This window comes from Chanos chanos, chromosome 2 (genome assembly GCF_902362185.1).
Source record: "Chanos chanos chromosome 2, fChaCha1.1, whole genome shotgun sequence".
NCBI lineage: Eukaryota > Metazoa > Chordata > Actinopteri > Gonorynchiformes > Chanidae > Chanos > Chanos chanos.
This window is the reverse complement of record NC_044496.1, coordinates 15,111,272-15,127,866: the sequence shown is the minus strand read 5'-3', so window position 1 is coordinate 15,127,866 and position 16,595 is coordinate 15,111,272. Positions and strand designations below refer to the sequence as shown.

At 39.9% G+C, this 16,595-nt stretch overlaps 1 protein-coding gene across 1 annotated transcript in view; it reads left to right on the top strand.

Annotated features, from left to right (window-relative positions):
• Positions 1–3,615: 3,615 nt before the first annotated feature.
• The window catches only part of cemip (cell migration inducing hyaluronidase 1), a 59,765-nt gene continuing 46,785 nt past the window's right edge, over positions 3,616–16,595 (top strand). The window contains exon 1 of the mRNA XM_030765913.1: positions 3,616–3,695. The gene's annotated coding sequence lies outside the window, so the exon portion shown is untranslated. The remainder of the gene's footprint in view (positions 3,696–16,595) is intronic.

Genomic DNA, 16,595 nt, shown 5'->3' with positions numbered 1-16,595 from the left:
AAAAGCCTTAAATGTGCCGCAAGACAGATTAATGTTCCTTTTGTTGGTGGTGTTGCAGGAAAGCAACACAGTTGATGTAATATTGCTTATAACAGAATAAAGGATGCATGGAATCTAACTGTGTCTGGTTTGTATTTTTTTTTTTTTTAATTTATTTAAAACTGCATGTATCTCGGTGTCAGGAAATCCTAAAAAGTGGATATGCTGGGTATGATAAGCAGTTGCTGTCGTGTCAGGATTGGTTTGGATGTTAGCTTAATCTGGGGAATTTGAGGGACAGAATAATTCTCATTTTGCCTGCCGAGACTTTCCTGAGTATTTTTTTTTTTAAATCTGTGTGTACAGGCATGTGTGAGAAAGAGTGACAGTTTTTTTTTTTTTTTTTTTGCACAGAGTGGGGTAGTCGATCGTCCCTATCACGGGAGTCTGGAAGGCTTTATGAATGGATGTGTTTTTTTTTCATGGGGAGGGACATGGCTGATAGATGCAGCGGGAAACACTAAGCCTCTTCCGTTAAGCCGGTTACAGTGTACACTGGCCTGGAGCCAGGAGTGCTGCCAGCAAGTAGAGCCAAGATCCTGTTTTACATGTCTGCACATCCCTATGCCAGAGAGCTGGTCTCTTCCTCATTTCATTCTGTCATGGCCTTCAGGATCTCATTTTAGAGTTGTGACCTTTTTTTTTTCTTTAGTTCCTCAAACACAGAATCGATCACAAAGTTATTTCTGCATTTTAAGTACACCTTAGCCATTCTTATCAGGTCTAGATAAAAGTACCTTTAAGACTAGTAATATCACTGATCATTCATACATAGCACTTGAGTTATATATGAAGCACAGAAACAAGAGAAGAGTGAATGTAGTGTGTCTGGCGACAGTGAACAAGTCTAAATTTCCCATATTCATTGTTCCAGTGCCTACACTCTATAACTCTGAAAAACACCACAAATAAGGACCAAACGCAGACTGGAAACCTCCTTACTGGAAATGAAGTCTGCTTTTCTTGTCCATGCTTTACGGACTGAACAATCACATTATACTACTAAATATGAAGTTTATCCACTTTTCAAATAATCATTTCGTGAAGCCAGTTTTTATATGAAAAGTAGTTTTGGTAATAATCAGACATTCTGTAGAGGGAAGTTTGAGTTAGTCTCTCCACTGTTTCCTGGTAAATTAAGGTCCTTTGTTTCCCAGTGAAAGCTAGTCCTTAACTGTACCAAGATGTGGTGTAAGACATTTTACTTCAGCATTCCCTCATACTTTATATTGAATGTAAATTCATTACTTTAGTGTTGATGGACATATATTCTCTGACTATAGGCAAGAGTTTAGAGGAGAGCCAAGGCCACAGAGTTTTGCTTCTAAATCATTTCACTGTTGAGCAGCAGGACCAGGCTACTTGCCAGTCAATCCCTATGCACTTTGGGGAACAACCAAGATACATTTGCTGATGTCCAAGTGTCAGCAGAATTGTCCAAATCAAACTCCACTGAGATCCACCTGCTTGTGTTTATCTACTCTCAGTACATCCAAGATTAAGGTTAGGGTCAGGTTTTCAAAGAAAAAAAAAGTCAAAGTCACAGGACTATAGTTTTCCTTCATACCTTTTGCGTATAATTCAAGGCCAAATATTCATTCTAATCGTATAATTTTATATCTACAGAGCATGGATGGTGAAAAAAAAGCCACTATCACAGTGGAGTTGGAGAGAGCAGTCACAACTGTGTCTAGTAAGTGTAATTTTTCAACAGGCCTTCTCCTTGTTTAGAGACATCAGATGCCAAACTGAACTGCATCGTGATGTCGGTAGTATGTCACATGAACCGTCACTAGTTCCACATGATCGAACCTAATATCTGACTGACTGTAAAGGTAGTTTACATCTGGGTTGCACAACAGTAACTATGAACCTGATATCCATCCGACCAAAAACAGTCCGATGAAATGAACTTCGTGAACTTAAATGTCCTTTCCCAAAGACACAGAAGACAAAAAAAGGTATTTACACATCCGTCCAAGCCAATTCTACGGAAAACTAACGTCTTCTGGGATAATTCCGGAGAAACAAAGCACATTCCAATTTTCAACACTCCCATAATGAGCCTTCGGGTCGGATTTATGTCTATGATCCGGGGTTGGTGGCCTCATTTGCTAATTGTAATTATGGAACTGCAGTTTAAAATACCTTGAAATGTCAAATTCGAAATCCGAGAGTAACAGTTTCTCTCTGTTCAAGGATTTATGCGCTCTCCTCGTTAATTTACAGGTAGCAACAGAACAACTTCAATCATTTAAACAGCTATGCAAATTATGATCAATGAAAGTAATTAAGCACTCATGAAATCTATTTGAATTAAAGGATAGCTGTAATTATGGGCACACTCTGTAAAATTCAGAACACTATATTTTTTACCCTAAAATTGAAAAAGAGTTCGCTGGAAATCAGGCGATAATGACATGGAGAGACGTTTTGGCAAGTGGTGCGTAACATTTCTCAAATTCTCAAATACAGAATCCCTGAAGTGGTGGCCTTGCACAAGACGCACATTTCCTCCATCCAAGTGACCGTCCGACTGTCGTTTTTCAGTTTCTTGAGAGAACAGCTTTGGGGTGAACTAGCTCATATTTCAGTTACGCTGTCTGCTCCCAAACTGACACACTCGTTCACAACCTTTCATGATTCTTGATATTTTAGTTTGACCTGATATTCATATCAACTCTCGCATCCTTATCCATATTCACAACGTGAGATACATTCTCAGGATTGGTTCAAAACGTTAACAGCGACCTCTACGGATCCAGACTAATAACTGTGGCATCGAAACAAAACAGCATCAGAACAGATTTTCCCCACCTAGCCTACTTTCACAGTCTGCCACATGCTACCTAGAGAGGATAAATCCTTCTTCTAAGCGGGCTCTGTGTTTTATAACGCACTGAAAATAAAGTTTAACGTATCTCAGATATTCCAATACATTTTTTGTCAATAGTGACGCGATTATCTCCAAATCACATTATAAGGGAGTTTTTGAAGAGAAAACATTTGGACGTGAAAAGTGTGGCGACAGACCTGTCAATACATAGGCTAATCATCATGAATATCGGAAGAAACAGGTGTTATCCCGCAAAAATAGAAGCCCCATGCCTGCTCAAGCGCGTTAACAGGATCCCCGAACGAGTCAAGAAAAGAGGCAAGGAATGTCAAGCAACTCAAGGAAATAGGCTATTCACAGATTGGATATAACTGATTATCTGAATGACAAGCCGCAGTTTATCAGCTTGATTTTCGATTTATTATGAGGAAACTATTTGCTCCGGACCGTATTAAACGTGTAAAACATCTTTGAAGTATGCCGTCTACTCTTAGCCTACTCTTTCTTTTGTGAGTGTTGATTGTGTTTGGATTGGCTTTCCGTAAAGAGCGCCTGGCTGTACTGTAAATTGAATCCTTGCGAAGTATAAGAATTTAGTGGACCAATCATCTTATAGTGGGCGTGCTTTCCTTCAGCTGTTGTAAACAGTGAAGCCCATTCCAAACCCAGAGCTGAGGGATTTGTATAAATATCAGTTCAGTCGCTGCCTGCGAATCCAGAGCTGACACTAGAACACATGGCTTCCGTCACACCTTTTGTGAATTAACTGCCTAGGATTTCACTTCTCCGAGGAGTCGACAGCGATTTGCTTATGCTACAGGTTGGTGCATCTATGTGGACTTTTACCTTGGTGGATGGATTTTAACTCAACAATTGTCACTGTGTTACGTTAAAAGGGCACTCGCCAGTGCAACCACAGGTGTAGCCTAGGTTTTAAGGGAAATATCCGTGAAGCGTATCTTAGCGAAAATACTGAAAAGAACAATAGGTCCATGCTTTTAGTTAGACATTGTGCATCAAGGTGCGTTTTTAAACATAATCTACTATTTTAGACACGCATGACATTCATGGGGTCGAAATATGTCACACTCCTCATTCAATCAGCACTTTATCGGACGCAGAGCAGATGAAACGTCAGTCTCACAGAGAAACGCACTTATTGTTTGGGATAATAATAGCGAATCATATTCTCTCCAAACCCAGCTGAACAGCAGTATGATATTTTTGTTATTGTGATGTGACAACTTGGTTAAGTGGTACAAGTTTAATGTAGCCTCTCCACAGTCTCAAATATTATTTAATTTATGCGTGGATGTGGCATATTGTAGTTTCCCACGGGGGTGCTTCTCTGCGCTTCTGGCATCCAAAAATGCCGGTAGGCGCGTTCAGGCTTAGAGGCAAGCGGTTAAGTATAAAGCCTTGACAAGGGAAAAAAGATGGGGGGGGGGGGTTGCCGTGCCTCAATTTTCAATTCACAGGTGAGTGCAAGCAAATCCAGTTTTACTGATATTTCATCATTGCAAACCATACTTGTGGTTAAACCAAGGCAGGTACTGGTTAGTGTCAGGCGGTTTGTCGGGTGTATTTCAAGTAGGTACACCTCAAGCCGCTTGCATCTACTGTGACGAAAGACGCTGAAGATTTCGAAATTGATTTCATCAGAAAAAATACATCTTATCATCGCATCCAACAAAGGTAAGACAGTCTTCTTAAATGTGTAAATTACAAATGAAAGATAATCTGTATATTAATCGGTATATTTAATCTATATATTAAGTAAATTCACTACCATGTCAGTGGTAATATAGCACACGCGACTTTGCTATTTAATCACGTGTATTTTGAATTAACACGATGGACTTTGTGCTGGCTGATTTGACTTTTGGCGACGATTCAGTTTTATAACAGTGCATAAGGGTCAGTCCTCTTATAATTTACCACAACAAAAAATCATGTTTACCTGTTTGACGAAATGCCATAGTTCACAAATATCAACGATAATAAAAATAAGAAGATTATAAGGGTTGGCAGGTTGTAATTTTTATGGATGGTTAAGCTAGTTTCAGACATCATTGGTTTGACCGCGAGAAGACATGCGCTCTATCCCACGAGACACCTATTTGGAACAGTGCGCGACAAGAACCACAGCGTTCAGAGCATCAAAAAATGTTATGCATTTACAATTACAGAAAAACATGATTGTTGTCACTGAAAATATGCATATAATAATTTATGGTTGGATTAGAATTATTGAAAAGACATTAAACCATATGTATTCAATCTACAGCTTCCATTACATCCTAAGCCACCAGAGAAAACAGTTTTAAAACATCCATATAAATTTAGACTAAATAATTAGAAGCACACAGCTCAGTCATAGACTGACAGAGACCCCTATGCAATATGGACACCCTTTGTGGCAGAGCTTCTGGTCCTTTGGCATATTCTCTCTCTTCTGCCTGCTGGCATGTCCATGTCATTTTGGACTTAGGACCAGTGAGCCAGAAACCATGGTTTACTCCAGAAAGCCTTCACACATTCACAAACTGTAGCTTAGACCACAAAGCACACATATTGTGCTGAGGCCCTACAAGCCCTCCATTCTGAAATAACTGTGCTTTATATTTGGTGCCCAGTAAAGGGTAGGATGTGGTCTCTCTAGTAACCACTGGTATGTTAAACTGTGTTGAAGAATCTTTCCCCACAGGTTCAGCAATACTGCAGCGTGCAGGTTTTGGAGCTTGTGTTTGCTGTCAAACCGTTGACTAATGGGAAATGAAATGAGGCGTCTTGAGTGCAAGTGCACTGAACAAATACAAGAAAGCAATAGTAGTCACCAGGAGCATGCACAGTAATTTAATGTGATTTATCAAACATTTAAATTTTGTCATTTTCTTACTGCACTTATGACTGCTCCAGCAATTCTTATCAAGATTAGATGATGTGAGAGGTTAAAGCTTGCTGTGGACTTGATGTCCTTTGAAAACAAGAAGGGTGGGCACTGAGTATTACTGTAATTTTCCCATTATGGGTTATTTTGGGCTGTACATTAAACACCTCTGAGCCAAAATGGCTGGTGTCTTGCTGACCCAGTTAGCAGACAGGTGGAGGCTGACAGATGTCCGCTTACTCTGTGCCCCCTCCTTTGTCATTCTAACTCTGTCTCTGATGCCAATATGGACATGAATCATCTTACCAGGCATGAATTCATCTCAGATGATGTAATATTGCATGCGTAATGAGCAATTTTTATGGTTTATCTCAGGTTATAATAACATGGCAACACTCAGTATATCAGCCTCCAGGCAGACTTCTCAGCTATATGGACATCACACTATAAATTGGAGAAAGAAAAAATATACAGTGAGGTCCATAAGTATTTGGACAGTGACACAATTTTTGTAATTTTGCCTCTGTACACCACCACAGTGGATCTGAAACGAAGCGATCAAAATGCGATTGAAGTGTAGACTTTCAGCTTTAATTCAAGGGATTTAACAGAAATATTGCATTAACTGTTTAGGAATTACAGCCATTTTTTTTACAAAGTCCCTCCATTTTCAGAGGCACAAACTGACAGGCAGTTTCATGGCCAGGTGTGATCTGTTCCCTTGTTATTTCTTGACAAATTAAGCAGATAAAAGGTCTGGAGTTGATTCCAAGTGTTGAATTTGCATTTGGTAGCTATTCATGGGATCACTCAATATGCACCCAAAGACGTGTCGATGCAAGTGAGGGAGGCCATCATTAGGCTGAAAAAACAAAACAAACCTATCAGACAGATAGCAGAAACTGTAGGAGTGGCCAAATCAACAATTTGGTACATTCTTAAAAAGAAAAAAATGCACTGGCGAGCTCAGCAACACCAAAAGCCCTGAAAGACCACAGAAGACAACTAAAGTAGATGATCGCAGAATTCTTTCCTTGGTGAAGAAAAATCCCTTCACAACATCTAGCCAAGTCAAGAACACACTCGAGGAGATAGGTGTTATCGTTGTCAAAGTCTATGATCAAGAGACGCCTTCATGAATGTAAATACAGAGGGCTGACAACAAGGTGCAAACCACTGGTAACACTCAAGAACAGAAAGGCCAGATTAGACTTTTTACCAGAAAACATCTAAGAGAGACAGTTCTGAATCAAGATACTTTGGACAGATGAAACCAAGATTAACTTGTACCAGAATGATGGAAAGAGAAGAGTATGGAGAAGGAAAGAAACGGCTCATGATCCGAAGCATACCACATCATCTGTCAAACGTGGTGGAGACAGTGTTATGGCATGGACATGTATGGCTGCCAGTGGAACTGGGTGACTGGTGTTTATTGATGATGTGACTGCTGATAGAAGTAGCAGGATGAATTCTGAGGTGTATAGGGCGACACTATCTGCTCAGATCCAGCCAAATGCCGCAAAACTGATAGGAAGGCGCTTCACATTACAGATGGATAATGGCCCAAAACATATGGCGAAAGCAACCCAAGAGCTTCTCAGGGCAAAGAAATTGAATATTCTTCAATGGCTGAGTTAGTCACCTGACCTCAACCCAATTGAGCATGCTTTTCACTTACTGAAGACAAAACTGAATGCAGAAAGACCCACAAACAAGCAACAACTGAGGACAGCTGCAGTAAAGGCCTGGAAAAGCATCTCAGGGGAGGAAACTCAGCATTTGGTGATGTCCATGGGTTCCAGGCTGCAGGCAGTCATTGACTGCAAAGGGTTTACATCCAAGTATTAAATATAACCCTTATAATTATAATTTTTCGTTGGTCAAATTACTTTTGAGCCTCTGGAAATGGAGGGACCATGTATAAAATTGGCTGTCATTCCTAAACATAGTTAATGTTATAGTTTTGTTAAACCCCTTGAATTAAAGCTGAAAGTCTACACTTCAATCACATCTTGACTGCTTTGTTTCAAATCCACTGTGGTGGTGTACAGCGGCAAAATTACAAAAAAATTGTCACTGTCCAAATACTTATGGACCCAGCTGTATATCTATATGCACCCGTCAATGGTTATGTAGATTTAGACATTACACAACTGAACACAGCATCACTTTTTTTCCCAGGAGCTATGAAAAATATTTTTATGTCTTTGCAATGTCTATATTTTTAAATTTCATTCTCTACTCCAGTGAAACATGTAGTCCATTCACACAAGACTGCACTGCTGCAGCCATGGGCATACCACATTCATCCACACTATGTCACAATATTTAGTGTTCCCTTCCTCAGCTCATTTCCATGTAAATGAATAAGTATATGGATTCAGCAATATTGAGATGAATAATGAAATAAGGAAAATAATAAGAAAATGTATTTCTATCCACAGGGAAATTATCTGCATGTAGGTTATGTTTATCACATAGCTTAAGTTCATTTGGATGTTGAAATCAACCTTATTTTTTAATTGTCCTGAGGGAGGTAAAATATGCATACAATTATGTTTTTAAAAAAAGAGCACTTTGCACTAATGACCTTCTTAGGAAAAAAAAAAAAGAAGAGCTCATGTTTTGCTTTTGAGGAATGTCAGGCTTGGCAGATGCTTAGGAATTTTAAATGAAGAATGAATACAGAACTCTGATCATTAAGTAGAAAAATATGAATGACCTCATATTAATTATAGTTCTTCTGAATGACCCAGAGTTGAATTAGAAGTCTCCTCTGTTTGTTTAGGCTTGCCTCCGATGTGCAAGGATATGTGTTGTGACAGGTAAACCTCATTATATTCACATGAGTGTATTTGTAGATGCATTTAATATGATGGCATCTGCAAGCTGACATAGAGACACAGGACTAATGTAGCTGAAATGGAAAGCTGTCCCTGTGTCTGAAACCATTGTCATCTTACTTTGCATTGGATAGTTGGAGGATGTCCTCTGAGATTACTTTGTGAACAGCATACATTCGCATTTCTGCATATGTTGATAGAGTGTGCATGCAGGCGTGTCTATGCATATATGTGCACGTCTCGGCGTATGATCGATGAAAATTACTCAGTGAAATTCATCATAAAACGGACTGAGGCTTCTGGCGGATGTCCTCTCATCACTTATAACCAAAGATAGCAAATGCGTTTTTTAGAGACCTAAGGTTATGAATTTGCCGATGGAGCGGACAAAGCCATCTCTCTTAGTTTGAAAATAATCCTCCAACTCACAAACAGCAGGTTTGTCAACCCTGACATCTGTCAAAGCCAGAGTAATTCATTGGCTGTCAGAAGCCTTGCACAACAGTGCTTCAGACACCCTATCAGATTGTACTGATGAAAAAGAAAATTGGAGAGCCACATGGAATACCAAGGGACTAAAGGATAGAAAAGAGTTCTCTTTAATTTATCCAAAAAAAAAACCCAAACATATGCATCTGTGTGAAATTACAGTTGTTTGATTATTTTATTCATCATTCCTGAAGTCTCTTGTCCATGTGATTTTACAAAAAACAACCATATTACACATCGGGAATTTATTATGAGCGTAGTTAAATAGAACAGAGTAGAGGGCTCAGTGACATTCTGAGGGAGAGAGGCTTACTGACAGCTGAAATGGGCATATGCTGTAAGAGTGAACACCTGTTCCAGACTGGTAATGTAAGAGTGTGACCATACTGATTGTAAAGTTATAATGATACAGGAAGCATGAAACCTTCAGAAAATGTAGAGCTGAAGAATTTGCATTTGGTTCCTATAGATTCTGCAGGCTATTCCCTGAATCTGTTGTGTTTTCTTGTTTCTGACCAGGGCTGTAGTTCATGAGGTCTGTTGGGAAGAGGGAGGAAGAGGGGGGGGTGGTGGGGAAGAACTCTCCCTTCTTCAGACAGAGTGAATGTAATGAGGTATCAGTCCTCTTATCACAGCTCTCATCTGTGGGTGAGGGCTGGGAGAGAGGCACCTGCTGACAGGCAGAAATAGAGCCATATGTCTGAGGACACACCGACCCTCCTCAGCATCTCCACACAGCACCCACAGGCCGTGGACGCACAGACAATGTGAGTGGAAGACGGCTGTTTCGTTGATATGTTTTTCTTGTTTTTTTTTTTTTTTATATATGCATGTTTTGTGTATTGTTACTGTTCTGCAGCAGTAGTTACGCTGAATTATTAATGACCAACGCAGAGAACAGAGGAATAAAAACAAAAGTGACAGCTTGGGAGATTCATGGGATAAGAAATGGCACTTGCTTTTCATGGGTTTCTCATGTGTATCCTTTCATTTGAACTTGTTTATTTTGATGTATTCCGCCTATTCAGGGAATATTTGGGAAATATTTTAAGTCCATATCTCAGCAGAATTTTAATCAACAGGCAGTATTCTGATTATGGATCACTCAAGAAACAGACCTGTTAAAATGTAAAGCAGCATTGATTTAATACAAATTTTCTGGGTCTCACAGATGAGACAAATCGAGGTGTTTTCACTGATGCCCTGGGGTCTCTGGCCAGACATGAGTTCATTTTGTATCCATTTTGAAACTTACATAACCTAAGCTGGAGCCCCCCCCCCAGCCCTCCACCCACCCACATGCAAGGCTTTTTGCCTGAGTCAACCTTCTGTTCTACTCACTGTTAGTCCACGCAGGCTATAGACTCACGGCCTCACGTTTTGGTTTGACCTGTGTTTTTCCCCTGCATTCTCTGAAGATACATTCTGCAGAAAACTCATACACACAGACACACATGTTAAAACGTACACCCCATGTGCACCCAGCATCTATTCTTTCCACCCTGCAGAACTTTGCCAAGAGGTTCATATTTCAGCCTATCCCGTCTTGACCTAAAGGTCATGTTTGGGGACACCTCTGGTAATATATTACAGCCAGCGTAACAGTCCAACAGTTCACTGTTTAATCTTTTGTTTTGTCACTGCAGGTCGGCCATTTTTCCACATTTCAAATAATTCAACAGAATATTGGAAAAACTTGATCTTGGTGTGGCCAGTCTACCATCTGGAGACTTTCAGGGTTTGCTTTTGCTCTGTACCTACATGAATACCTGATTCATCAAGTTTGACCTCATGTGTTGAAAAATCAGGTGTTTTTCCACAAAAGATGGAATAAAATTTTGCAGGCGAATGGTTCACTAAGAGAGGGGCTTGTGTGCCTGCGCTAAATTTTTTAATGGTGCCTCCTTTGATTTTACAATACGCTTTTGTGATGGAGTGATCCAAGGTGGTCTTAGATGGATAATTCATTATGGAGATTTTAGGAAAAGCTACAGATCAACTGGGCGGAAAATGAAGCACAGACCCGTGTGTCTGTCGCTTAGGTGTTGTTCATTGTAGTCTGGCCACAATGTTTGAATATGATGCTCCAACACAAAGTAATGAGATCTCATTTAAATGAGCTATTGCAGCTCAGCTGATGTCATGTTGAATTTAGATTTGCAGTTACTTATTGTCCTGTAGAATCATAATATCTATGTAATTATGTACATGCCAATTTAAGTTAAGCTATTAACTAAAAGAGCCTTATTTTAGATATAATTAAGAGTCATTGTTGTTGTTTACAGGCTGCTGGTTTTTGAGAGAGAAACCAAAGCAACATGGCCACCTCAAGAGGGCTTTGAAATACGATCTTGTCAGATTCTCCTCCCTAGTGAAAAAAACACTTCACTTTCAGCATTCTGCACGGGTAAGTGACAGGCCGTATTCCTTTAGAAGTTTAATCCACAACTATCATTTTTCTAGTCTTGAATTTAGGAATTAACTGCTCTGCTGTTGGCTGTTAGCATGTCTGTACATCCACATTGCTTTTCAGTTGTGGAATTCTTCCTTATTATTTCAAGTGTGTGGCTAATTCTAGACAACAGAAGGGTGACATATTCCTAATGTAATACATTTCTAGCATCCCTCACTGGTTTCCATGTTGGCCTGTCTGTACAACCAATCACCAGTATACACCTCTGTGAGGGGAAATATTATGTGGTTATTAGTTTAGTAATCCATGTGAGAATTTTAATAACCTTCTAATGGGAATAATTTACTCTTTGCACATTCACTGTGTCTCTGTGTGTCCCCATAATGTAACTTTGGGGATTCACACAGCGCTAAAAGATAATTGTCTCCTGGTGGAAACACTGGTTTGTTTTCCATTAGTGTAAGATAAAATCATTTGGATGTCTGGGTGTTTAGCATGCTGTCTTATTTTTATTTGCTGTCATATGCTCTGGCATGTTGAGTACCCCTCAGCGGGCAATAAAAGCATGTCAAGTTAAAATGAATAGAAAACAACCTTGGGAGTCTACTGTCCCCGTGTGTGTGTGTGGGTCTGTGTGGGTGTGTGGAGTGCTACCAGTTGTATGGGCACGCTTTCATCTTTTTTCAGCTTTCTTCTGCACATTTTTGGCAAGGACACTTAGAGACTTGTCAAGGTTATTACAGACAAGCTGAAGGCCACCTGCTTTGTGTCTCTTTCCAGATTTCTGGACCAAACCCACACAGTTGGGCTGATAGTCCTCCAGAACAATGCACATGGGAAGTGGGCAAATGGGATGATGTCATTTGAAGGGACTGCGGGTGAGTTTGAATCTGTCTCTCCCTGTCTCATGTCCAAGGAACCTCATTAAAAAAGTGATCTTAATATGAAAAGACACATTCATAGTCATTCCTTCTATACAATTACGTCAAAAATAAAGAACTGAAATCCTTTTGACGCTTCAAGGTTTTGGGACAGCAGGATCCTAAAGAGACATTTATATGCGAGGTAAAATACCATCCAATTAAATGAAAACAATTTAACTGAAGGAAGATGTGTTAAGACCAGAGAGAATGGGGCGCAACAAATTGACATACTCCAGTAATTCAGTCCATATGCCTCTGAGTGCAAAATTTATTGCCTGATTTCAAACACTTGCACACTAAGTATTGTGCCAGTGAACCTGCAGATCTTGGGATAAGAGCCAAGTCTGTTCCAAATGAACTGTACTCTCTTATTAGCCAGTTGTGTTGTGTAACTGCTCAACCTAGCTAGGATTTTGTCTCAGAGAAGAATCACAAGTGTTGAGTACTCCTCCAGGAGAAACAGCTTACTTTGTTCCCAAGTGGCCTGAGTCTGTCTAATGAAAGAGCAGCAGAAATGGATTTTCACAGAAGCTAAATCCATTGTCTGATATCCACTGCTCAGGTCTGCATCAAAACTTGCAACTGGTCATCTTTCTTGTCACTAAAACTAAATTCCAAACCTGTTTGTCCATCCATACCACCTCAGGTGGTTTAAGTGGATTTGTGGTTATAGTAATGGACAATCATCAGCAAAATTGCAAAAAAAAGAATCCAATTAAAGTGAGCCGGTGCAGCTGGAGCGATTAAAAATATAGAAAAGAAGAGAAAAATGGAAGTGAAAGATGGGAGATGAGCTTAAACTGAAACCTCTGCCCAAGGGTCACTGATGTTCCTGAGGGAAAAATCCACCCATGTGATAGCCATTCTTGTTTTTAATTGGATATGTTGTCCTTTTGTCAGATTCAGGCTGATTCTAATGTAATCTTTGTTTATGCAGATCTTAATACCTCCAGCTCTTCTGTATGGTTAGTGTTGTGGTTCTAATGTTGCACATTCAGATAGGGGTCACAAAGATTTTTGACCACGGGGAGAATGCTATTGTTATTTTATATGGGCAGATATAAGTGGATTGGCTTAATTTTTGTAAACACAATAGGTATTAATTAATACCTGAAGATTACCGTATTTTCCGCTTAAATCTGCAATCCTTCCTTTGGCAGTATTTGCATTTTACAATAGCGGCCAAAACTTCTACTCTTCAAAGTACTGGCAAAGACCACTTGCAGTTGAAGTGGCAAGGTTAATCACTAGAGCTGCTTCATAATGGAAAAAGAGAACGGGTTTGTGCTGAAGCAAACTAAGTGAGGCTTTTTTTTCTTTTGGGTGAATGTATCTTTTTTAGAGCATCCATAAATTCCCGCTGCTTTACAGATTTAGCTCTCATGGTTTGTTTGCATAGTGAGTTTCAGTATTGCTGATGTGTTCGACAACTCTCTCCCTCGCCCCTGCATCCTCATGAGGAAGTTGTAGTTTTGATGGACCCAGCAAAACCAACCAGTTGCAAAACCAGCGAGTGTCAACATCATGAGGGTAGGGGCTGATCACTGTAAACCATATTATGTGTCATCTGGTCGCTGGTGAACGTGAAGCATCCAGTGACTGCCAGGTCAAGTCAACACTCAACGGTTCCAGAGAATCGGTCACACGTGCTTGTACGAGCAGGTGCCGTTAGATGTTCTAAATGCCTGGTGCCTCAGTGAATTTATAAAAAAAAAAGAACACTGAACATTATTACCTCGGCTTAGTGTCTGACTTCTAATCGCTAAGATTGCTATGAAGATATTAACAAACTACTTTATATACTGTATCTTTTGATACCGTACCAATAGCCCTGTCATACGTAGTATTATATTACAAAAAAAGAGAGAAAGTTTAGTTCATTTTCGTAGTTTCATATTCTAGCATGTAACTGAAGTGTTATTATTGGATCTTTGGAAAAAGTGTGACTGAAGCTAAAGCTGGAAAGAAGGAGGAGTGAAGGAAAGTTTGCTTTTTTTTTTTTTTTTTTTTGGCTCTCGTTTTCCAGAGAGGTCGTTCCCAGCTCCTCTGAGCATGACTGAGTTGGTTTTCACATTGTGGGGTCCCCTGTGGAATGCAGGCCAGTACAGCTGCTGAATGAAGCTTTAGCTGCACTGACCAAGGCCACAGAGCCGCATTGAGAAACCACAGTAGGGTAGAGCGCTGCCTGGTTACTATGTCCACTGACAGGAAGAGAGACAGAGGAATAGATGAGGAGATAATGGCCTTTCCTACGAGAGGGAGTAAGAGGGAGAGATTATAGACTGTCAGCAATAATTGGAATAAATATTAAAAATGAAGAAGGGGAACTTCAGAGCATATTGCCCAGGAGAATGATCTGTAACCGGGTCACACTCCCATCAGAGAGTAATGTAAGACACTTAGTGGACTTCAGAAGATTTTTTTGGTCCTTAAAAATAGGTAGAGGTGTTTTAGTTCGTGTCTTTAACAAAATACCAAATTATGTATATGTTTTACACTGAATAAGAAATTTCTGTCTAGGGATCTGAGAGGAGACTTAGGAAAACAAAGCCATTCTCACATCCCTGTTTCGATTGCTATGGTTACCAACAGCCTTTCTAGCAATACTCTTCTAAACTACATTCAAATCACATATACATAAAGACACCTCATTCCTTTGTTTGAACATTCCTTGTTCAAACATCTATGTTTGATACCGTTTGGAGCTGCAAACACTGAATGTATTTGATATTGTTGGCATACAGTATGACTTTTTATGATAACTTGATATTTCAGTCTCCACCAAGGACATAATCCCTGAAACATCAGAGTGCTTGGAACTGGCAAGGAACATGTATTTTAAGTTCACATTACTGTGGAATTCCACTTTTCACTTTGTATCTGAGCCAGTGTAAGGTCAGCGTGTTTCACCAAGGGATTCCTGTCTGCTTTTTTAAAACATTGCTCAAGATCAAATTGTAGTTGAAATTTTGATTATTTCTTAAGGTTGCCGTCATGTGAAATATTACATAAAGATTGTGAACCCTCAGAGCACAGAGATTTGATATATTTCCTCACGTCTGTTTAGCGCAATGATTTTTTTTTATTATTATTGGATTTTTTTAAAAATAATTTTGGGTAGCTTACTCACCACACCTACTCAAAGTGTGAACTGTTTTTCGGCTGAGTCTGTCTTGCCTCTGACTCTTCAGGAGGGACAGTACTGGATCTCTGCTAGCTTGGCTAATTATCAGGAATGATTGCCTTGATCATGGCACCTTCTCTTGCTCATCAACTTGTTTCTCAGCTGCTGGCAGCTTTGGTTCATTGTGCTGCGAAGAAACCCAGCTCTACCGCTCCCCTAGCCCTTAATTAGGAGTCTACAGGTGCAACAATAGCTCAGCGTTCTTAGGAATGAATGAGTGATGCTAATGAATTTGGCACAATGGCATAATCTGTGTTGAACACGAGCAAGTGTGGCCATGGCTGACATCCCTCCTAGGCTCCATTGTTCTGTGTGAATTCCCCCATCCACCGGAATGCCCTCTGCTTCCATGCCAACTTGGCACCCTGTGTCACTTCCTCCGCTTCTTACTTTATACTCAAAAAGAACTCTCCTTTCTCTTCTCTTCTCTTCTCTTCTCTTCTCTTCTCTTCTCTTCTCTTCTCTTCTCTTCTCTTCTCTTCTCTTCTCTTCTTCACTTTCTCTCCTCTCCACTTTCTGCATGCCAGTCTTAAGCTGCTGTCTTGACATGGTGCATTGCGTAACATGGAGCCATACACTGAGAAGAAGGAACGGGGTTCGGGGAAAACCTTTGTTTTTCTGCAAAATTGCATTCTACCACCTCAGCAGGATCTAGACCATACCCAAACCTTGTTCCTGAAAAACTGTTAGAAAAAACACTTTTGAAAGCTTTAAGGCCTATTATTTTTGATGTTATGATAACAGCTATTGCTGACTCCAGCATTAAAAAACATTTGCAGTAACTCTTTCATTTATTTTATTTCTGGATTAGAATAAAGCCCACCTGGGCAAACAGAGTTGAGTTTTCAGCATACTCTTACCACTGTGCTCCTCAGCCAGAAATGCTCCCACATTGTTTAGTTTTTCCTTCAGGGTGGGTAAAGTTCATGCCATTGGAAAGCTCAGCTAGCAATGTGCAGCTTTGCGATGTCTAAT